This window comes from Lissotriton helveticus, chromosome 7 (assembly GCF_964261635.1).
Source record: "Lissotriton helveticus chromosome 7, aLisHel1.1, whole genome shotgun sequence".
Taxonomy (NCBI): domain Eukaryota; kingdom Metazoa; phylum Chordata; class Amphibia; order Caudata; family Salamandridae; genus Lissotriton; species Lissotriton helveticus.
Genome location: NC_136068.1, coordinates 1,802,693,779 through 1,802,717,659, shown reverse-complemented (window position 1 = coordinate 1,802,717,659; position 23,881 = coordinate 1,802,693,779). Strand labels below are relative to the sequence as shown.

The 23,881-nt window shown below is 45.6% G+C and overlaps 1 long non-coding RNA gene across 1 annotated transcript; it reads right to left on the bottom strand.

Moving 5' to 3' along the window:
* Positions 1-19,910: 19,910 nt before the first annotated feature.
* Positions 19,911-21,416, bottom strand: LOC144767722 (uncharacterized). The gene is made up of 2 exons (XR_013598325.1): positions 21,111-21,416; positions 19,911-21,062 (listed from the first exon to the last, which is right to left on the bottom strand). It is a non-coding gene; the product is annotated as an uncharacterized LOC144767722 (long non-coding RNA).
* Between the last annotated feature and the right edge of the window lie 2,465 nt (positions 21,417-23,881).

Here is a 23,881-nt window from a genome sequence, read left to right as displayed (position 1 = left end):
GCGCCAAAGTCCTCTCGTGTTACTCCTTTTTACTCATTTTTTTTCCTTTGTCTTTGTGTCTTTCCTTTTATTTTATTTTCTTTTATGTTCTCCTTTTCTCTTTCCTGTTTCTTTGTGGGTCTTTGTCCTTCTTTTCTTTGTTATTTCTTTTTTTCTGTCCTTTTCCTCTTTCCTTTTTCTTGGTGGGTCTTGGTCCCTCTTTTCTTTGTTATTTCTCTTTTCTGTCCTTTATTTAGCCTTATCTCTGGCTTTCCTTTCTTTTTCTTTTTGCTTCTTTCTTATTTGTCCTCTTCTTTTTGGCCTCTTCTGGGCTTTCCTAGTCTTTTTCGTCTTTATTTCCTTGTTTTCTTATATTTTGCTTCTTTCTTATTTGTCCTTCCTTCTTTTCTTTCTTTTTTTTTTTTACGAGATTCTTATTTGGCCTCTTCTGGGCTTTCCTAGTCCTTTTCTTCTTTATTTCCTTGTTTTCTTATATTTGCGTCTTTCTTTCTTTTTTTTGGCCTCTTCTGGGCTTTCCTAGTCTTTTTCTTCTTTATTTCCTTGTTTTCTTCTCCTTCCCTCTTTCTGTTTCTTTGAGTGTTACTTTACTTCTCTTTCTTTTTCCTTCCTTTCTTTATTGCCTTGTAACTTCTCCTTTGCTCTTTCTTTATTCTTGTGCGATCTTGGTCCTTTTGTTTCCTTGTTGTTCTGCTTTGTTTCCTTTATTTTCCTTTCTTTTCTTTGTTATTTCTCTTTTCTGTCTTTTATTTAGCCTTCTCTTGCTTCTTCCACTCTCTTCTGCTCCTTTCTTTTGTATTTTTCTTTTTCCTTCTTTCTCTTTTCTTATTGCACTATTTTCTTTCTTTGTCTTATTGCTCTTTTTCCACTTGTGCGCCCTTTTTGCGCTTTGTTTATCCTTTATTCTTCACTTTTTTTTGTTGTTGTTATTCTTCTTGTTTGCCCTTTGCCTGGCTTAGAAATGGCTGCTCTGCTGTTTCCTATGATCTTTTCTTGAATGTCCCATTCAAAATGTCCGCCGTTGTTCTCACGATACTTTGAGTGGTCTTTGTCCCTTCTTTCCTTATCATGCCCCTTTATTCTCCTTACTTTTTGCCTTTAATTTGTCTATTTCTGGCTTCTGGGTGTCTTTTCTGTTTCATTTCCTTGTTTTCGACGTTATTTGGCCTTAAAATGGCCGCTCCATTGTTGTCTATGTTTGTTTCCTGATCTAAGATGGCCGCCGCTGTTCTCGCGCTATTTCGCGGTCATGATCGCATTGCCTGTTCCTAAGATGGCCGCCGCTGCTGTTCTCAGTGCCCATTGGCTCGGCTCGTCTGATTCTAATATGGCCGCCGAGACTCTCGAATTTCTCGCGATGACTCGCGCCAGCCGTTTCAACTCGTGCATTTGTTTCTCAGCGCTTACCGCATCCGCGCTGGTCCTCATCGGTGGCAGTCGGGGTGAGCTCCCGCGTTGCTGCTCAATGGGCAGTCTCTCCTGTGTCCCCTACACTTCCAGGGTGGGCTCCTGGTGTGTCTCCAGTCATCGATCGTTGCTCGACGATCCACGCGTCGTTCGTCACTTTCCCTCGTCGCCAGTTGTCGTGTTCTTCGGGTGCGCCGGGAGGTACACCAAACACGGGACGCAGGTTAGTCTCACATTCCTTTATTTGCATCGCTCATAACTGCTGGTTCGCATCTAGTGCAGCTGCTGGTCAGCACGTCCGTCCCCGTCCATGTCCTGGTCATTGTCTGTCCCCTTTCCTCTGTCGTCACCGGATCTGGTGTCCGGTGACCTGGTCACTCTGCCTGAGGACCCACAGGGTCCTACCGCCCTACTGTCCGTCGCCCACATTGTCGGGTCACGACACATGGGGAGCAAGGGACCCACGTCTGAGGACATCAGTGAGATGCAGTGTTTTGAACAGCAGAAGTGACCAAGTGCATTGGGGCGTTACACATAGGCACCTAGGGGCAGATTTACAAGCCCCTTATGCCACTTTTGCATCAATTTTCCCATGTTAAAAGTGACGCAAAAGTGGCGCAAGCGGCTTGTAAATCTGCCCCCTAGTACATTACACAAGGTCAGATCATGCTTATCATTTGTTTGTATTTCTTTTAATTGTACTTTTTGGGGGCTTTTGCTGGTGTATTTTAGTAGCTAAAAGGTACCGCAGGCTGTTAAAGTCTGACAGTCTTCAGTGGTAAATGTGCTGCTTTATCAAGCGTGTGGTCTCACTCCAGCATGAAACCTGCTCACGGAGCCTTCCAGGAGCCTCCGATGCTAGAGTAAAAGGAATGAGTCGGTAAAATGTTGCAGGTAAAACAACTGTAATCTCAATAAAAGTGGTATCGCTTCATGTAATCAACGCATGTTTCTAGACCCCGCTGTCCTTTTCCATCCCGGTGCATTATGGGTGCTATAGTCTGGTGTTGATGTTAATTTGCAATAGAAAGGCACCGGTGCTGCTCACAAGGGGCTCCCTTCTCAAGCCTCGGAGAGAAGATAACATATCATAGGTTTCCATGGTAACCACTGTCCTCTGATAAATCCCTCTTTTAGTCCCTGTTAAAGCTGTCCCAGAGTTCTCCGGTGGCCACACTGCCGCACTTTGCTCACCGGCAGCCAGTGCCTGGCTGCTTATGACTGCCCCATGACTGTCGCATTATTCCTTCTTTGCATTCACATGGGCAGGGGGCGTGAGTTGCTATTGGGAAACAGTGACCTGTGTACCCTGCCAATCTGGCACATGACACCTTTTCCCTGTGCGTCACACTGGGCGGTATAAAAGCCCCTTTTAACACGATAAGCGAGCAGGTTCATTCACTAAGGCAGAGATAAGCGCCTTAGTCACCTGCAGGCCTCGTGGTTGCATCCTCGTCACACAGCTGCAGCGTCCGATGTGCATCAGTTACACAGGTTCCTTTCCTTCTGGAACAGTTCAGTGAGCCTGCTGAATGGATCTGTGTGTATTCTAGACACCTGTGGCTTCTCCCGAGTCCCTCCATGATGACCTCACACATCCCCAAGTCGCTTTCTCGCCCTTGTGCTTCTCCTCCCCCCAAAGCTCCACAGCTCTCTTCCTCTCTTGTTTGTCTCCTCTATCCCCACTGTGCTTCACATGGCTCGCCCTAGGTGTTGTTGGTTTACCTCACCTAAGCCTTTGATGTTGCTTCCTCCCACCGACACCCTCTATATTGCTTCCCGCCCCTCCATTTTGCTTCCCACGCCCACTGAGTTGCGTACCCTACTCGAGCTCTCCATGCTGCCTGTCTCCACCCGCCCCCACCATGTTGCTTTCCCCACCCGCCACTCCCGTATTGCTTTTGCTGCCCCATGTTACTTCCATCCCTCAGTTGTTTTCGCCCAATTGCTCCTCACAAGTTGATTTCACCACTGCCCATGTTGCTTCCGCCACCCTCATGATGCTTCCCCCACCCTCTTTCCCCCAAAAAACAAAACACCTTCATGCTCATTTTTTTGGGTATGTTAATCTATCTCGTGGATGCCATATATCATGGCTAAAACACATTGACAAAACCAATAGCCATTGCACACATGTAATCTTCATCATTGTATCTTCTCTAAGTCCTTCTGCATGAACCTAATTCCGTCACCTGCCCTTTATCTCTCTCAGTCTGAAATACTTTGAACATTTTAAATGGAACTTTAAACATTGCAAATAACTCTGAGAGACTGGACCCCTTTCCGCTTCTCCTTGAACAGGCATATGTAAATTACCATTGTGTACATAGTTGTAATTATTTTTCATATTGGAATTTTTTCATATTGGTTTTTAATCACAGTCACAGCCTCACTAGCACTGCGCCGTTACTATACTACTTTATGTCACTGCGCCGCCGTATTTTATCACAGCACATCACCGGTGCACTCCACATAATGACGAAACATCAAAAAACCCCACTCCAAGATGGCGCCCATGCGTGCTTAGTCCTTCGTCTCTGTCGGGTAGATCACGCTTATCTAGCGTTCTCTCCCTAGCTCCGTAGTGACTGTGATTCTACAGTACACCCAGGGTAACGGACACCGAGGAGGCTCTCTCCTCCCAAGGTAAGCCAAATAGCTGATAGAACTTAGACGCTTCACTCGCCCCTACACGCCAGGTTACTGAAACGCGGTTTCTTTTACAGACTCGATTTCGAGCAAGCAATTGACCATGCGGGCCAACAGTAACTTCAAGGTAAGCCCGTCAATTTGCAGGCAGCATTTCAGAGCCACTTAAATCATCCCGTTACTAAACCCAGTCCTCTACCCCACAGACATTTCTTAATTAATTGAAGACGAGGCAGAGTGCACATGATAACCGGTACTTACCAGGTAATTATGGCAACCGCGAACCAACAACCAGTAGTATAACCACTTACTGGCCATCCCTTAGTTTTTGGTCTCTTTTTCCCTACCCCAGGTCTCATTTTAAAGCAGTGTCCGTCCTTTCAAGCCTATCCCTGAACCCCTCCGACCCCCACTGGGTAAGCGCTCCCCCCGCCCCCGGATAGACACGGAATGAATGCGCACGAACGTGCATGTTGTATGAGTAGACACGAATGAGTAGACCCGAATGCCCGTGATTGAAGAACATACGCTGATTCTGTTTTGAAATCGCTAGATATACCTAAAGGTCTTGGAAATGAGTATTGATAATTGTAATAAGGATCTAACCTTCGCGTTTTCTGATAGAAGAGCGTTACTGGTCCATCATTTTATTATTAACTATAACCTATGTCACCCACTTCACTATTAGCGCGAATCAAGGCTACAGACATCACTTGCACGTAATTATCAGGCACGCTAAGTCGGTTCCGAATACAGTGCAATGTCAGTGATATTCAGAGTTTAACGCAGTGGGTAACCCCCTCTCTCTCTCTCTCTCTTCTTTAATCCCCCATTTTATTATTCTTCTTTTTCATTTGTATTTCTGTTCCTATTAGGCGGTTGTGTGTTAAAATGTTTATACCAGGCAAGCAAATATAAGGATTGTTAGTCCTGATGATGATCCCGTAATATTGAGCATAAGGGATTGAAACGTCGACTTGTTTAAAGTGTTTTCACAGCCTAACTATTATGTTTGATTGATGCTGTGTCTAGCACTTGCTTGGCACTACTTAAAATCCCTACTGAATTACAAGTGGCCAACTATGCTCTCTCTTGCCTAAAAACCCTCTCTGTGTGTTCACAAAACGGTACAGGATTGTGCCTTTGTCTACTCCACTATAGATTTCATTGAAAAATAAAAATACCCTGTCCGGCTGGACAGTGGCCAATATAGCTCCTATTGTGGACTGTATTTTATCTGCTAAATCCATATCTACATACTCCTTGGGACCACTGTTGTTTATAAAGTATAGCTACCCACGGTCCCTGGATAACCGAATGGGTTCCCTTGTTGTTTAAAATATGCTTTATTTCAGACTGCATGAGCCACTGTGCAGTGATTGTATAGCACTTCAATCCCTGCCAGCACTGCACCCAGGATAATGTGCTGCATGGCTAAACATGTATAAAGTCCCAAAAAGGAGACCTATTGGCTATGCCAATGCTTGTTTTAAAATATTTTCGCCCCCTCACACGCTGCCCCCTCCAACAGGTTCCCCCACACTTACCCCCCTCCACTACCCACCCCGCCGCACCACATTTATCTTAAATCAGCCACTACTGAACCCAAGGGCCAAGTGAATAAAACATCAATGTGTTGTATAGTGCATCATTGCAGCACAGACGAGTACTAGTGTGAGCCTCCTCGCTTACACCACCGACAGTTGGGTGCAGGTCACTATCAAAAGGTTCCTGAAGCCCTGCCAAGCAATCCTGGTGGGCCCCATTAAAGGAAGAGCTGTCAGTACTGTTCTAATAAGCATGCTGAGGAGTTCCTACACGGCCCAATCAAATGATAGCAAGCCTTCTGAGAGAGACCAGTTCTGTCCAATTACAACTATGGTAGTCGATTAAAAGTGCCAACCTTCAACTATGAAATTTATGACAGCCATGCTGAAGTCTACAGGTACCATCCCATTAAACTTATCGTAGAAATACTGTCAGCCGTGATGACAGTTCGGATGCTGCCCCATACAAATTAGAGCAGCTCTGCTGAGAGTATGTACTCATGATAATGCAGCCAAGAACACTCAACATAGAAGTATTAAGAAACATGATAATTAAGTAACTTACGTTACAGAACGTTACTGGAGAAGTCCAGGTAATCCTTGCTTTGTGTTGCAAATTTTTATGTACCAAAAGTTCTTCTTTGTGGGTACTGATATGCCGAAATACGCAGAGAATACTTCTGTTGCTAGTTTAATTGATGGGGTTTCCCCACTTCCTTTGTTTACAAAGCCTCACAGTTTGTGTTTACCAGACCTGGGTACAGCCTCAGCATACATTACTATAAATAAGCAGCTTTTGGTCAGCCCCTTGCTAATAAATCATTGGATTTCTTCTTTATCCTCACTTTTATTGGATGGGTTGTATTCTTCCACTGACCTAGTTTTGTAGTCCTGGTGTAGCACTATATAGGAGTGCATATGATACCCTTGCTCCTGCCTTCTGTAAACTACGCATGCTTGTCTTCCTTCCCTCTTGCCCCAAGGTCTCATCTCTCCAGTAGCTGCCGGAAAGGCTCGCGAGTTGGACGGGCGGGTGTGGGGTTGCGCGGGGAGGGAGGGTCTTGCAGGCAGGGGGGTCAATAATAAAATTTAAAAAATATTTAAACCTAACTGTCCACCGGCCTGGGTCCACCGTCTTCACTGGTTCTGCTCTCCTGCTTCCGACAGGAACAGGAAGCAGGCAGCCAGGCTCACTCCCCTAAGCCAATCACAACGCTCCAGTGGAGCATTGTGTTTGGTCGGGACGGTGCCCAGCCAGGGCTTGTAGGGGATGGCAAGCACTGGGCAGGGTCCAAAGCAGCACTAACACTACACCATCAGCGGCACTGGGGCAGCCGGCTGCAGGGTGCCAACACAGCTTTGCGTGCCCAATGTAAAGCAACGGAGAAAGGGAAAATCGGAAAAGGGCTGCAGGCTCAGGCCAGGAAGGAGAACAAAAGCTGCTGAGGTAAGTTGTGATGCTGGTGGATGAAGGGACACCTTTGGTCTACTTCTTCAAGGCCCAGTGCCAATGGGTGCAGGGGTGCCTTTTGATGTTGTAAACGGCTTACCGGAGCAGGTCGCGGTTGAGGGGGTCTCCGTGCAGAGGCTGCAGGTGAAGTCGAGGTGTCTGGGAGAGGTCAACTCACAGTGGACTCAGGCTCTGGAGCCCTGGGGAACCTCGCTGGAACCGGTGTATTACTTGGACTCGGGCTGGAGGCATAGGGTACAGAGGTGGAACCTGGGGTCAGTCTTCGCGGTTCTTCAGGTCACCGAGTCTTTGCGTGAAGATTATTGCTTTTGAATAGGTCCATTGTTCTCAGGAGATCATGCTCTTTATTGAAGGCAGGCAGTCCTCCCAGGGTTTTGGAAGTGGCTGGTGCAGGATCAGCAAGGGCTGCAGGTAGGTCGGTAGGGCTGGAGCCAAGTCAGTAGTTCTCTACAGTCTTCTCTGCTGGTGGGGCTCTGTGGTGTCCGGATCATCTTAGGTCATCTGGAACTGAAGGTCTGGAGATGCCCCCTAAATACTAGATTTAGGGGCATCCCTGGGGTGTCTACACCTTCTAATATACCCACATCCTGTGGGTGGTGGACATAGTCCTAGCCCCGATTGGATAAGTCCCACCATCTTCATGATGGTGGGCACTGAAACGTGTACTTCACCTCACCTCCAGCACCTGAGGGGTGGAGTTGACAAAGGAGGGTACACCTCCAATTCTTTATAAGTTTTCCCACCTGTCTTCCCACCAGAAAGGAGGCCTGGACAAGAAGGGGGCGAGCTCCAACTAACAGGAGAGGCTGGAGTTGTGTCTCAAAGGTAGTAAAGCCCTTGAAGCTCCTCGCCACAGATGGCTATTCCTGACCAGGGGGATGTATGAACACCTTCACTCAGGACAGGCATTGTTCTTGACCTTTGAGCATGAAGGCACTCACCCCATGACGTCAGAACGCTGTCTGGTGGTAGCAGGCTGGCTTAGGCCAGTCAGTGACCACACTAACCATTAGTAGGTTTCAGGTCACCCCTCAAAGGGGTTCTCTGTGTGCAATGTTTAATAAATCTGACACTAGGTTTGGCTGATTCTCCTTTAGTGGCATTAAAGCTCTGGTCACTTTCCTACTGTAAATGCATTGTGAAAGTGAATGCGCCTTTCCTACACATGTTAGGAAGAAGTGCTTACCTGATGTTTTTAAACATGGAATGACCTCTGCCAATGAAAGATAGATTGGAGGAAGAGGTTTTGACACTTGGCCTCTGGGAGCCATAGCACGGCCCCACTAGATATCAAGATCTACATTCCACTGCCCCATGGCAGACAAGACTGAAATTTCCGGGAGAGATCTGCGGTTCGAAGGGAAATCCTCTGAACCACACCCACTTCAAAGGCACACTACAGTTTAAAATTGGTGCCAAACTTCAGCAGGATAGGGATACACTTGTGGGGATGTGGTACTGGAGATCCTGGAACTGTGTAGTGCGTACTGCCAGAGGAATCTGTTGTGCACAAGGAGGATTCATGCAATTGGAAGGGACCGTGCACCCTTCCTGAATAGTGGCTGGCTTGGGCTGGTTACCTGCTGCTATGTGGCACCCTGAAGTGTGCTCTCAAAGGGCTTGTCGACTTGACCCCTGTTCTCTTGTGAAGGTCCTAGGAACATCAACGACCTACTGCGAGGGATCCACCGCATCTACCTGTGACACCTGGAGAGCAGTGCCCTCTTAAGTGCCCACATCATCTGCTGGATTTGCACTGGTAGCACAGTGTGAGCGTGGAACTTAGTATTTTGTCTGGAGACTAGATTGCCTGGTGCGGAGCACTAAAAGCTCTGCCTGCATCTCAGGAGTGTGTCCCCTGCTTCGTGGGGCCACAATACTCATAAGCATCTTGTTGGTGGTGAGTGGATTCACCGGTTACAGGACCCCGGACTTCCTGGGTGCAATTTGATCAAAGTGTGTCCTATGGAGTGCCTCCTTCTTCCGAGAGGCTCCCCTGCTTCATCCCCTATTCATCGATTGCTCCTCTTTGTGCCCCCATTGTGGCAGACCAGCTGTACTCTCCTCACCCGGCCTGATGATGTTGTGTTGCCAGGTAGTTTTGCCTGGATCAGGCCTGGGTGGTGTGAGTAATTGCCTTGGCTAAAGAACGCTTCGGAGAGCGATCGGAAGCAGGTCAAGGAACTGCATGACCACCCTGAGCTTTTCAGAACAGGGCTCGTGCCTGAAGACAGAGTGTGGCATCCTTTGATTAAACTTCCTGAGTAGTGGCATAATCACCATTTGTCAACAGCGGCCTAACTAGCCTTTTACCTACCCTCAACTTTTTCCTGATTAAGTGTGACTCCAGCCACTATTGGCCTAGTATCAGGGGAAAGGTTTTCTTTATCTCCAGCCCGTGGGTGTAGGGTAGTCAGGTTTGGCTGAAGGGTGAAGGAGGGCTTTGACCACTGGGTTTTCAAGTGCATTATCAACTTACCTGCTGGATATCAGTGCACCTTATTAGGGTGCTGTGTGTGCGTGTGTGTGTGTGTGTGTGTGTGTGTGTGTGTGTGTGTGTGTGTGTGTGTGTGTGTGTGTGTGTGTGCTCCATACGGACCGGTGTTATATCCATAGCACCCCGTATCGGTGCTGAGTGAGTGTGTGGGAGTGACTGTCTGTGATTAATTACACTACAGTGCGGAGTTGCCGTATTCATTGTTTCCTTACCAAAAGAATATTATGTTTGACATTAGTTTATACCTGTGCGGGCTTGGCCCACAGGGCTATTTAACCCCTTTAGAGCTTGTAAATAAACCTCCCCAGTGCTGCGCTGTCCATTGGAACTAGTGCTGAATGGACGTCCAACGGTCGTGCGCAGCACTGGGGAGGTAGTGGCCGTGACGACCGTTGGCCGACGGCAGCAATTAAGGGGTTAAAAGTCCTTTAATTATCTGCATGTACACATTTCTGATATCGTTGTGAACTGGGGTGCACCCCATAACTGTGTAGTATTGATTTAGAATAATTGCCAGTTTGGGCTTCGTTCTGACAACGTTTTGCACCGCATAAGGGTGCTGGAGGGTGAAGTAGGATTTTTCCCACGTGCATATTAATGATGGCATAGTACTGCTAATGATAATTCCGAATGTGATCTATGCCCAGAAATACATGATGTTTATGTTGTGTTAGTTAATGTGTGTGTTGAACAAAAATGTTATTTACATAAACCACGTGTGAAGCTTCTTTTGTGAGGCTCAGTGTCTTTATTGTGTGAGAGTGCTGTGACAATGGTTTACTCTTTGCCTCTGTGCTAAGCCTGCTGCTCAGTGCCAAGCTACCAAAGGGTGACCGCAGGTTATACAGTGAGTGTGATCACCCCTCATGATTGGAGTGGTAGGTTCTGCCTCACTAAGGCTTGCCTCAGCTGACCAGAACGTGCCAGTTCCAACAGTGCTGGTGTTTAGTCTTTCGACTAGGGCCTTATTCTTGGTTTCTCGAATGAGTTGATGGTACATCCTCTGGGTGGCTTTGAAGGCTTTTTTCCACTTCCCTTTTGCTGGTAGTCCATTTCTGTTCCAGTTGTTTACTGTGTCGCTTGATCATTTTGAGTTCTTCTATGTACCAGCTGGCTTGTGTTCTGGTTTTAGCTGTATTGCTTTGTATCATTGAGGTCAAAGTGTCGGTGCAGTTGGTGATACACTTGTTGAAATTTTTGATGCTGCAGATCAGAATGCCGGTATGTTCCAGTTTGTTCTCGTGTAGGGTGGTCGTCCAGTTCACCCCTGCTGGGTTGCTCAAATGTTGGTGTGCTGAGCCCCCTGTGGGGGCTTCTTTGGGTTGAAGGATGTCAATATAAATCTGATTGTACAGTGGTCTATCAAGGTGGCGGGTCTTTGTGTGTTGATTATAATATTGTCGAAAGAAATGATGACGGGGACTAGGATTGGCCCAGCAGCGTCCCATATTTTGGAGGTTGTCAAGAAGGATGTCTAAGTTGGGGTCTGTCCAGTCTTCAAGATGGAAATTGAGGCCTCCTAGGATGATGATGGTGCTGGAGTAAAAGACAAGGGGGTGGTGAAGTCCATGATGTACTCTGAGGTGCTCTGATTTGTAATTTGAAGCTGAAGTGCTCCATGTAGTTTGTTATAGCTTCGGTGGAGGCGGCGCAGATGAAAGTGTTGGATGATGGCGTTTTCTCCCCTGGGCCTGTTTAGGCAGTCTTGCTTGGTGAACTTCTATCCAGTGAGGATGACGGTGGCTATGTCTGGTGTTGTACCAGTGGTCAGCCATGTTTCTGTGAGAAAAAGTAGGTCTGGGCTGGCATCTTCCAGCAGGTCCCAGATATTTATGGCATGCCTGCTGAGGGAGCTGGGTGTTTGAGGCACATGCATGCTGTGGGTATGTTGGTGTGCTTGTTGGTAGGCATTTGAGGTCGGGGTGGAGCAGGTAAAGTGGCAGAGGGAGCAGGTAAAGGCTCTTTCTATGTTGTGTGGCACGCCAGCAGAGGTTTTTTCGATGTTCAGGGTTCAAGTTTGAAGGAGATAGGCAGGGTATGGGTGGGTCGGGGGACCATGGCTTCTGATGCTTGGTGTGGTCCAGGTGCTGACCGGTGCAGATGGCGTTGCACTGGCACACCTTTGGTGGGTCAGCGGTGCGCCTGCTACACATGTTCACTGTGTATCCATGCTGCAGTCACCATTAAGTAGGTACTGACAGGGGAGAGGAGCGCAGGGGGTTATTGGAGGGGGGTGAGCACAGGGTCCCTTGAACGGGGCTGAGGAGGAGCACAATTGCTGTGAAGGAGAAAGGCGCAGGTAAGGAGTGGGAGAAGAAGGAGGATTGCACAGAGGGTAGGAAAGAGGTGCAGAAAAGGTGGAGAGATAGCAAAGATCCAAAAAGGAGTGCACAAAATGGAACAAAGACGCAAAAAGAGCAAGAGAAATAGCATAGAAAAGTAATAGAAAGAGTGAGAGGAATTGCACAAAGAGGCAACAAGAACAAGAGAAACGGCACAGAAAAGTCATAGTAAGAGTTAGAGAAAAGACACAAAGAGAATAAAGGCACAAAGAGTGAGAAGAAGCACAAAGAGCAAGTAAAAACAGGCACAGAAAGTAGCAGTAACAGTGAGAAAAAAGGCAGAAAGAGTGTGAGGCACAAAAGTCACAGAGAGAGCGAGATCAAGGTGAGAGGAAGAGAGGCAAAGCATGTGCCTCGAGGTGCTAGCGCTGGGTCCTCAAGGCCCTTGACCGTTTGGTGGGTTGGTAGCAAGCTAGTCCGGGGGGCTGGGGCGATGCACCTACTTAATGGCTGGTCTGCGCCGCTGTCACCATTATGTATGTTCTGGGATGGGGAAGGAGCACAGGGGGAGCGCAACTGCTGTGAAAGAGAGAGGCATGAAGGAACAGGTAAGGAGTAGGGGTGAGAGGGCAGAGATGGGGGGAAAGAAGTGCAGAGAAGCTGGAGAAATGGCAAAGGTCAGAAAAGGAGTACAAGAAATGGCATTGAGAGGCAAAACAGCAAGAGAAATGGCACAGAAAAGTCACGGAAATAATTAAAAAGAGTGAGAGAAATTGCACAGAGGGAAAAAAAGAGTGAGAGAAATGGCACAGAAAAGATGTAGCAAGAGTGAGAGATTGGGCACAAAGAGAAAGGCACAAAGAGGGAGAAATAAAGTACAAAGAGCAAGTATAAAAAGCACAAAAAGGTGGGGTAATAGTGAGAGAAGAGGCAGAAGGAGTGTGAAAAATGGCACAAAAGTAACATAGGGAGAGAGAGAGATAATGAGGTGAGAGAGAGATAGAGGGAGAATGGTGAGGTGGGTGTCTTGAGGCACAGAAGAAGCTCGACAACGGCCTTGACCAATCGATAGACTGGTCACAGGTAAGTCGACGGGGGGGAAGGTGGGACTTGAATTGCGTAGTTGTGTCTTTGCAATTGGGTTTCCCCTGTATTGAGTTGTTTGTGCTACTTTTACTTGCATTATTGTGAACACCAGGGGTTAGGTCCATAAACACGTGGTGGGGGCTAGACCCTATATAAATCGAAATCAACACACAGTGCTCACACCACAGTTACTCAATAAGTGTTTTCAAAGGGTAAGAAACCAATTTATTGTCGCTTCCCTAGACAACATTACTTTGTGTCTATTATTTTATATCTTTTTCATATTTGCGAAAACTCATTACAGAAAAGAAAACAATAAATTGAAATATTTACAAGGCTAAATACACTCTATACAAACATTAAAGACAAAAATTATTTACACATTAGAAAACATTTCAACATCAAGCGTTACAAAAAATGGTAATAATTATATCACAAACAACAGTTATTGTAATCAATTAATGAGAAAAAGTAAGTTTGGGAAAGAAAGTAAGTGACTCAATGGCTTATAGACACTTAAATACTGGACCAGCCGGTCCTAGTATCCTAAGGATGGCAAATTATTTTTCCCAAATAACACTGCCGCCGCGTTTCAAGCGCAGGCGCAAAGTCACTGGTCTTTCATCAGGGCTGTGGATTCTTTGTATCTGCAAGATGCAAAGACATTGTTTTACTTGACCTAGCATGTAGATTCCTTATTTCCATCCAATGGCTACAAACAGGTCTAGGCTACATACCAATTCTGTTTGAAGGAGGACTTCATGAAGGGTCTAGTGGTGGTCCTGTTGCTAATTAATGTGGCCGAACAGAGATGCCTAAAAAGAATATTTGAGAATGGGTATAAGTAGTAATTTTTATCCGTTCATTTCTATACTCACGATAACGGATCGAACATAGAGGGGGAAGAGTACCTTAGTCATTAGGGACTGCCGAATTGCGGCCGGTTCAATTGTTCGGCGTAACCATCAGGTTTGAATCTACAACATGAGGGAAATGTGCCTTACTAGCGAGGCAGCATGCACCCAATATGTCACGTTAGAAAAAATCTACCGCTCGAGGAAGTCAGCCTACCTTCATTCGTTTTCTTATTTTCAAATGGAAGAGGTGCCACTAACACCGTCCTGTAGGAACAAAGCGCGACCTTAGTGATATGTTCAATCAAGAAACGGCACAAGTTAGGCGCTTGGTAAAGCAGTCTAAGAAGTTACCTGCTACTCTGCCACTGCTCGAAAATGCTGGGATCTGGTTTCTCTCAGTAAAGATGGCCGCCGCTATTTCCTGTTTGTTTTATGCTCAAAATTAAGCAGAGCCTTCTAGGACTTGTAGTCCCTGTTATTAAAACAGCTGACAAATGTACCCGGACGGCGCGCTGAAGAGCGTCCTGTTTAAGGCACATAAGCCCAATTTAACTTGTGTTTAATAAAAGGCAAATTAGTGCTTAATCCCTTATTTGCTGGAACTGATGCACATATTAATGCAAGGTGTAACTCTAACAGCCTGTGATTATGTGATTATTACAACATTCAAAAGGCATGTCAAGGCCAAGGACCACATGTAGTCTCGGTTTCATGAAATAGATCACAAAGACCAAAGGACACACCAGGGATGTCGAACCGATGCAAGTCAGGACAGGTGTATTCCTTAAATTAGGTTATATGTGCGCTATCTCAGACAGGTTGTTGAGGCCAGTCTGTGCGCTATTGAACTTTAAAATCAGGTAAGCCTCTTTCTGTAGCAGAACGCGCTCGACGTCGTGGCATTTGGATTTAGAGTTTATGGTGTAGAGTACAGACCATTTAAACTCCTGTTCGTTGTGGCCCTTTTCGCAAAAATGCTCAACCATTGGAGCAGACATTACTTGTTTCTTGATACGTGAATGGTGCTGGCTAATTCTTCGGTTCACTTGTTGGCTAGTTTTTCCAATATAAATTAGCTGGCAAGGACATAATACCATATACACAACATTCTTGGTTCTACAATTTGAGAACTCTTTGTGTCTCCACTTGGTGCCTTGATGGACGAACTCATCACCTTCAATTGTGCTTGGACAAGCGACACAGTTGCCACACTTGTGGTGGCCCTCAATCGGCTTAAGATTCCATTGCGCCAAAAGATCACTTTTGGGCTTAGGGATGGCTATGTCTGCCCGAATAAGTTCTTGGCCAATACTGCGATTCTTTCTGTAGGCAAAAATGGGTTTGGGGAACGGGCAGTTCAACCCCTCCAACAGATGCCAGTTCTTTAACACTGCTTGTCGTAGTTTGTGTGTTTCGGGACAGAAGGTTGTAACGCACACAAGTTTATTTAAGGGTGTGCGTTGTTTAGTTTGCAACAGGCATTCTCTAGGCGTGTATTTCGCGCGCTCAAGAGAATGTTTGAGAAGCTTCCTAGGGTAACCCCGCTCTTGCATATCACTGCAGAAAGCTTGTGCGTGGCGCTCGTAGTCTTGTACATCAGAACAATTGCGCCTAATTCTTACTAATTGCCCATAAGGCAAATTTGCTTTTAAACTGCGCGGGTGTGAGCCCCTATGGTGTAAGATGGTGTTCCTGTCGGTATCTTTCTTAAACAAAGATGTTACCAACCGTCCGTCTTCGCATCTTAGCTCAATGTCCAAAAAGGTCATGTGGCTAGAACTATTCTCCATTGAAAATTTTATGTCACTATGCCTTGTATTAAGCCATCCGTGAAAGGCCAATAGATCGGTCTGGCTCCCCTGCCACATGAGCCAGACGTCGTCTATGTACCGGTACCACTGTATAATTTGTTGCCTGAAAGGGTTATTGGTGTCAACTAACCTTTCTTCATACTGGGCCATGAAGAGCACCGCCATTTCTGGGGCATAAGGACATCCCATGGCGGTGCCCTTCACTTGCATGTAAAACTGGCCATTGAAGGTAGAATAATTTTTCTTCAGTGCTATTGCTGCTAGTTCTAAAATAAAAGCAGTAGGAACCCGATGTGGTCTTTCTCTTAGGTCCAGATATAGCTGCATAACCTCCAAGGCTTCTTCCTGGGGGATTTGGGTATACAAGGACGTGACGTCCATCGTAACCATAATTTTTGATTGGGGATCAAAGTTGGTACCTTCGACTTTGAGCAAAAAGTCGGTTGTGTCTCGCAAATAAGATTTGACCTGACACAAGAACGGCTTTAAGAAAAAATCTACATATTGCGCTATCGGCTCTAAGCAGGAATCACAACCCGAAACGATAGGGCGTCTGGGGGGCTCTAGCAGGCCCCTGTGTATCTTCGGAAGAATATAAAGAACAGGGGTCCTAGGGCATTTCTTAGAGAGATAGTCATATTCTTTATTGCCCAGGAAACCACTTTCTTTGCCGAAGTTCAAAACTTTCCAATTTGTCCCTGAATCTCTTTAGTAGGATCCTCAGTTAGTGCGCGATACCAGGTGGTATTATTTACTTGCTTCTCACCCTCTGTCAGGTACATTGAGCGGGGCCAGATGACTATCGCCCCGCCCTTATCAGCTGGCTTAATAACTATTGAAGGGTCATTCTTAAACGAACCGATTATGTCTCTATGATGTTTACTCATATTTTGTTGAGTGAAGGTCTTGGCTTTCTCCATCTTGGTGATGGAAGACAATAATACCTGTTCAAAGGCTTGGACCTGTTTTGGAATATTGGTATAAGGAACAAAGTTGGATTTGTTCCTCAGGCCAGTAGTTTCTGCACTTACATTCAATGGGGTATTGGCGAAAAACGCCTTCAGTTTAACCTTGCGGCAAAACTCTATTGCCTCCATTTTCAATTTGGTAAAGTCGGTGTTTCTACTAGGTACAAATTTTAAGCCCAGATTGAGTACTGTTTCCTCCTCTATGGACAAAATTCGAGGTGACAGATTTACTACAGTTGTTGAATTGCCTATGACTTGTAGTTGCTGCTCCGGGTTCGCATTTCCCATGGTATCTTGTGCCTGGGTTGCATGGCTTAATTTCTTGTATCCTGCAGGTGGCAGTTTGGCAATGCTACTCAGCCTTATAACAAGTTAGTGGAGTGATCTGGTGCCATTTCCTTCTTTTTGTTTGCCAGGACTTTACATTCATGAGTCATCTGTAGTTCTGTATTTTCATATTAATGTGGCTAGGTACTAAGATTCAGGTCATGTGACCTAAACCCAATATCAACTATTGAAAAACAAGTCTTCGAGCTGCTACTGCACATTCACCTGGACCCTGCCTCAGTGAGCACTGACCTTCCAAGTGGTGTCTCTCCAGTCCTGGACCGTGGTGCTAAACGTGTGCAGATAGTCAAATTCCAAAATGTTTTAATTTACAGCCAAAAATTCCCATTAGAATGGAGAGGATACCGGGGCCTACCTGCTCCCTTGTCCGCCTTAGGTGCATCACCGGTCAGCCTGTATTCGCTGTAGCTCCTGCTATGTTCTTCTCTGCAGCAGTACATTTTGTACAACTGCTCTTCGTAGAAAGGGTATCTGGTCTCGTGGTCCCTGCCAGGTTTGTCCTGCTCAAATCTTCTTAACTTCTAATAGGGAGCCTAAGGGGCACATTTACAGGCCCCTATCGCCACGGGAACGTCATTTTTTACGACGTCACTGTGGCGATGGTGGCTTTGCCTTACTTACAAGGCAGTGTTAAGCCACTTAACATGGTTTAATGCTGCCTTGTAAATACGGTCCCCTTTCATGCTATGCTTAGCGTGAAAAGGGAGGGCAATGGGTGTTGATGTGGGCGTTCCACTGCAACACACATTGATTCTGATGCTGCCCCCTATTTACAAGGGAGATGTAAATAGAAGGCAGCACTAGAATTAAGACCAGGGAAAATCTGGTATTAGCCTGGTGCAATGAGGAGAAATATTTCCTTTCTCCTCGTTTTTGCTGTTTTCTTGTGTACTGCATTGTTCAGCACACATGAAAACAGCAAAAGGCCAATGATTGTTTATGCACAGGAAGGTCACCCTTCCTGCACATAAACAATCCTTTTTTAAAAATGCCTTTTTGCAACTTGTATCTGTCCTGCATTAAGCAGCACACATTTAAGTTACAAAACAGCATTTTAAAATTGTTTATGTGAAGGAAGGGTGTCCTTCCTGCACATAAACAATCGTACCCTGCATGCAGACACCCTTGCACTATGGTGCAATGATGTCTGCATTGGCGCGAGGCTGCTAAGTGTAGCACCAGCGCAGAGGAAAACACAGGGCTGCACCGTATTCTTGTAAATATGGTGCAGCCCTGTGTTTCTAAAGTGGTGTAGTAAGGCGTTAAGACAGGAAGGCTAATGCCTCACTTCACCACTTCCCTTGTAAATATGTCCCTAAGACCCTAATTACGAGTTTAGCGATCCATGGGACAGCCAAACATGTGGTAGCTGTCTCTGGGCGACCAGACTGGCGGTCCACCCGCAGTATTACAACTATGATTGTGGGACCACCACAGAACCGCCGCAACCTCCGGGGATCCCTGATCCTGCAGCAGTGAAGCAGATGTATGAGGCTGTGATATGCTAGTACTGCCGCTGCGGCACCCCCAGGCATACAACAAGTTTCGCACTACGACCCTTTTCATGATGGTGACCCCGCCATAAAAAGGGTGGTATTGAGGAACCTAAGGGGCCCCTGCTTCTGTGCACGGGGTGTATGCAGGGGGGCACATGTTGTACCCCTGTGTATTTTTTAACCCCCTGTTCCTGCACAGAAAGAAATGCACAACATTGTGCATTTCTGTCTTTGCAGGAACGGGATGTGGTTCTCCTATGGCCTTAGAAAGGCACTGCCCACCAGGATTACAGCTCATAATCCGGCGGGTGGACTGACTATGGGTTTGGCAGTCTTGGAGCGGGATACTGGCGTAATCAGGCCCTTAGTCCGAACGAAGAAATGTTCTCTGCGACTTCGTCCAGCTTCTTCCCTGTGACAATGTCTCCTTCTCAGACACTGCCACCTGCCTTGCCCCATGAACTTTACCATCTCAATACATTTTTTTTCAAAATTTCTGAAGGTATGCAGACATCTAGCTTGATCCACTTCATGTATCTGAACCGTGCTCAATCGCTGTCAGCCACAACTTCTAACTCTGCCACTGGTCTCAAGTGACTATTAGTCAGAGGTTAGCACTTTGATCATTTAGGCACAATTTTTTATGTTAAATGTTAAAAATTCCCTGCCTCAGTGAGTACTGACCTTCCAAGAGAACTTTTCTACTGATTGGATGGTTTTAGTTTTGGTGTTAATGAATGTATTCAATGTAACTTTTTTTAGTTGATATGGGTTTTTTCTTGTGTTGTGTTTTTACTTTTTTACGCGCTGCATAAATACTTTACATATTGTCTCTAAGTTAAATGTGGCTGCTTTTGTGCCAGGCTATCAGAGGGTTAAGCACAGGTTAATTTAGTGACTTTTTGTGGTTCACCATGACAAGGATTGTGGCTTTTGCTTGAGAAGGGCTCAAACCCCCCTCCACCATTAACCACATTTTTCTACCAGCCCCACACTATTCAACACCTACATGACCCCAGTCCGCTGCATCATCCAGAGCCATGGAATCCATATCATATAGTACGCTGACAACACCCAGCTCACTCTTCCTCTCGGACAAAATGCCAAACACCCGGATAGATTCCTCTGCCTGCATGACCACATTCACTCAATGTATGAAAAACAACTGCCTCAAGCTCAAGACAGAAGTTGTGATCTTTGGCAAAGACACCTCAGTCTGGGACTCCACCTGGTAGCCTGTCAAACTGGGAGCCACACCCTTTCGGGCAACCCATGTAAAGAACCTAAGAATAGTAATCGACAACCAATTCACCATGACCAGCCAAGTGTTTGCAGTCTCCATCTCCTGCTTCCATGCACTCAAGAAGATCTTCAAATGGCACCCCACCAACACACGAAGAACCTGTCACCCAAGCCTACAGCAACACACTTATGCCGTAATAAATGCTAAACTGACGAGGACACTGTTGTAAATAATGCCAGGTAGTCCAGGTACTTTCTTGATGCTCCTTTATTTAGGTAAGTTGATAGGTAAGATATATACAAGGGAAACCCCACCAGGAGTGGCCTCCTGCCACTCAGCCCACATTCAACTGCCAGACATCCACACTGAACATTCTAGCAGGCTCTTGCATCACACATTCTAAGCTGGGCAGCAGGGACAAGTATAACACATCTCCCTTCTTTGATTTGATGAACGAGAGAGATGAATAGAAATTGCGGAGAGTAAATGAGATAGCAAGTCACATCACGCAATTTCCACATAAATGTAAAACAAGATATGATTAGCAATTTAACATCCTCACAAACCAATCATGCAAACTGATAAATAACATTCATACCACCTTCTCCCTTCCTTAAACAAACATTACTGACACAAAGAAACAACCAACACACTATCACGCCCACGCATCACATACTCAACCCAAAAACCAAACAAACCAACTGGCCAGGTCAGTAAGAGGCAAAAAGGTCCCAACTTACGGCGTAACAGTACAGTGGAACTCCAAGTTCCCACAAAACTCCACAAAATAAAATATTTCAAAGTGGAACTCCTAGTTCCCACAAAACTCCACAAAATAAAATATTTCAAAGTGGAACTCCTAGTTTCCACAAAACTCCACAAAAATAAAATATTTCAAAGTGGAACTCCAAGTTCCCACAAAACTCCACAAAATTAGAATATTTCAAAGTGGAACTCCAAATTCCCACAGAACTCCTCAAAATTAAATTTTTTAAAGTGGAACTCCAAGTTCCCTCAAGCTGCATAAAACATTTTAAAGTGGAACCCCAAGTACCCTCAAATCCCAATAAAACATTTAAAAGTGGAACTCTAAGTTCCCAGAAACTCAATAAAAACATGTATAAGGGTGGAACTCTAAACTCCCAGAAACTCCATGTAAAATATTTGAAGACTGGAAGCTCCATTAACATCAAGTAAGTATTAAACTTATCACTACATAACCTAAAAGAAATAGAGCACTCTGGGACATTTTAAGTACATAGTTCCTATAACCTTAAAGAATGAGCTCATCCTAGGAACAAAATACAAGGCACTTAACTAAACACAGAGTACTTAGCTCCTTTCTCAACCCCACAAAACACAGGGCACATAACTTAAACACAGAAGGGCAGATTTATGAAGGCCTTGCGCCGCCGGTGCGTCACTTTATTTGACGCAACGGCGGCGCAAACAATGCGCCCTATTTACAACGTGATGCATCTAGGAGATGCGTCACGTTGTAAAGCCCTGCGCCATCAGGAGGCGTTCCGGCGCAGGGTGGGCGTTCCGGGGCAGGTGCGCCTCGCAAAAGTGGCTGAGTGAAATCTATAAGATTTCACTCAGTCACTTTCAGGACAATGCTGCGTCAAAAGCCTGCGCCTGCTTGAAGCAGGCGTAGGTCTTGACGCAGCATTGTGGAGATGGGGCACCCCCGAGCCTTGCTGGAGCTGCGTCGTGCTTGCGACACAGCTCCAGCACTGCGCCACATTTTCGGCACAGATGCGTCACGCATCTGTGCCGTTTTTGCCCCATGGTGCGCCGCATTGTAAATGCGGCGCACCATGGGTGGCAGAGCAGCGGCGCAGGATGACTGGCGCATCCCTGGGGATGCGCCAGTCATCATAAATCTGCCCCAGAGTAGTTAGTTTCAATCACAACCCCCACCGCCACCTTCACAGAATCATTTAAACAGAAGTAAATTGTACATATTGAAGAAAAAAGCAATTAATAAGCTCCGGTGAGCGATGTCTCACCCGAGGTCCTATAGCCATTAAAACTTCTTCACGAACTCGTAAAGTACAAGAGATGTAGCCGTGGTAGCGCTCCCAAACAAAGATAGTTCTGAAATGGAGGCACGTATATCCTGCAGGACTGAGCGGCTCTCGGCACGTCACTGCTTCTAAACGTGCAAGCGTAGACCAAGGAGGCAGCACGTCACAAGGAGAGGTAGGTTGCTCGTGTTCCTCGAGCCCTTCTCCTTAGAAAGTGACAGTTACGCATTGCGCAGTTCGCCTGTAGTGTTTGAAATGGCAAATAAAATGTATATGTGGCGCATTTTCAGTAGCGCATTTACCGTCTTCAAACACGCATTTCCCATCGCGTGACATTTAAGCTGTTGTCACCTCATGCGCTTATATTAGCATTTCACTTTGAGTCGAAATAGACTCGATTAATTGTCTTTTCCCACCGAAGATAAACAAACCACGTTGCTGCTAAACATCAACTGTCAAAAACCCATTACCCTCCACCGAGGCTCGATTTTATGCCCCCGAATAATTCTCCGTGAATTAATCTTTCCTTTCAAACAGTGCTGCTGGTCTTAATCATTTTGCTTAACCTGAAAGTTCATGCAGAGTCAACAAAGACATTTCCCTTTGGCTCAAGGACGCGCAGTTGGTGTCAATTAATTGACTTCAGCATTAATTCACTTCAGTAATCACTATACAGTTAGTTTGTTTTAAAACGGAAACTTTTCTTGAGTGCAGGTCGTAGACCAAGTGCTTGACAGTTAACAGATGGCAATTTGATTTACAAACGCTTGAAACACACACGAGCTCACGATGAAAGAATTGGTAATTCTTTTGTTAAAACGCTGTAATTTAAAGGCGTTTTTCAAATGCCATGAAAGTTTATATCAAGGTGGCAATTTAGTTATTTGGCTTGATCTGGTACTATTGATTCTTGGGGCGACCGATCTCTTGGTCACTGGTGGGGTTTCCTAGCGCCAGTTGGCTAAACACATGTAAATATAGAAAGTCTTTTACCTTTTTAAAATTTTCTGTTTCTGTTTTGTACTGCCTGGGTCATCTCTTCACAAGTTCAACACTCCTTAATGCCTGTGGATTCTTCAGTTTTGAAAAGTTTCGGTTTCTGCACGCTGTTGGCTCTTCTGTCTCGCCAAAAATGTCGCCAAAAATGTTGTAAATAATGCCAGGTAGTCCAGGTACTTTCTTGATGCTCCTTTATTTAGGTAAGTTGATAGGTAAGATATATACAAGGGAAACCCCAAAAGGAGTGGCCTCCTGCCACTCAGCCCACATTCAACTGCCAGACATCCACACTGAACATTCTAGCAGGCTCTTGCATCACACATTCTAAGCTGGGCAGCAGGGACAAGTATAACAGACACTTTAGACCATACAAACACAGCAGCCTGCTCACCATCAACCTCCCACCCCACACTGACATCACTCACACCTCAAGAGCTCCACTGGCTAATAATCCACAAAACAAGCAGTCTTCAAACTCCTCATGCATATACAAAACCTTACACAACATTGCCTCACATACCTCAACAACTGCATAACCTTTCAAACACCTCCTCTAATCCACACTCCTACTCAAACTCACCCACCGCATAAGCTTATCCAGCGGTTGTGCTTTTTCCAACCTCACTACTAAAGCCTGGAACAACTTGCCTTTGTGCCTCTTATTTAACCGATAAATATGATCTCAAGTTTGAATGCGTGCCAGGTTTTAATGCTATGAACACCTGTAAAAGATAAATCAATGCACTCATATGAAAATATGCACATTTCAGAATACATCTTGTGCATATCTACTGCTGTTTAAGCCTCTTTACTAAAAATCCTTTCTTTTTTACCCCCCTTAACTATCAATCATCACACATATTGGCCTTGCAGACATGGCAGACAGTATTTAGAACCACTCAAAAAGCAACCCAATCTCCGTTTTGATCCACATATAAAAATAAATACAGACAAGAAAAGAAATGTTTTTCGGTCTATATTTATCTGTTCAAATCTATGAAAATGTTTATGTTTATGTTTATGTTTTATTGATTTGTATAGCGCTGAATCACCCATGAGGGTATCTCAGCGCTTGGGACTAGACAAAATAACAAGACCAGAAGGTTAGAAGAGGTATGTTTTTAACATCTTTCTGAATTGGGCCAGATTGGGACAGGCCCGTAGATGGAATGGCAGATCATTCCAAAACGCTG